We start from the raw sequence: 696 nt of genomic DNA, 5'->3' as shown, positions 1-696 counted from the left end.
AAAAAAAATTAGCCAAGCGTGGTGGCACGTGCCTGTAGTCCCAGCTACTTGGGGGACTGAGACAGGAGGATTGCTTGAGCCCAGGAGGTTGAGGTGGCTGCAGTGAGCCAAGATTTCCCCACGCCACTCCAGCCTGGGGGACAAAGTGAGACCCTATAAAGAAAAAAAAAAGAAAAGAAAAAGGAGGAGAGGAGGATTTGACCTCCAGGGCATGGCATCATATAGGGAAATATTAATAGCTGTTTGTATCTTTTCATAAGCCTTCACCATTCCTAGGACCTTGTCCAGGGGGGCTGGACTGGTAAAGATGAATCTAACCATCTCCAGTCTGTTCTCTATCGCTATGCCTTCTAAAGGCCTTGTTAACATAGCAAGCTTTGAGATACTGAGTGTTAACCTCCCCCGAGGGGAAGCCTACAAACTAGATAAGTAGCCCAATTTCATACTCTCAAGTGCAGAGGTGTATTGGCCAAGCTTATTATAATTTGGACTGAACTGTAAGAGGCAGAGTTCTTCCCCTACAGCTTGTTAATTGCTGTTAAGACATAGAGAACAGGCTGGGCGCGGTGGCTCACGCCTGTAATTCTAACACTTTGGGAGGCTGAGGTGGGGGTATCACAAGGTCAGGAGTTCGAGACCAGCCTGGCCAAATTGGCAAAACCCTGTCTCTACTAAAAATACAAAAATTAGTTGGGC

This window comes from Colobus angolensis, unplaced genomic scaffold (genome assembly GCF_000951035.1).
Source record: "Colobus angolensis palliatus isolate OR3802 unplaced genomic scaffold, Cang.pa_1.0 Scaffold311, whole genome shotgun sequence".
NCBI classification, from domain to species: Eukaryota; Metazoa; Chordata; class Mammalia; order Primates; family Cercopithecidae; genus Colobus; species Colobus angolensis.
The sequence above is the reverse complement of the archived record's forward strand: the minus strand, read 5'-3'. Positions refer to the sequence as shown.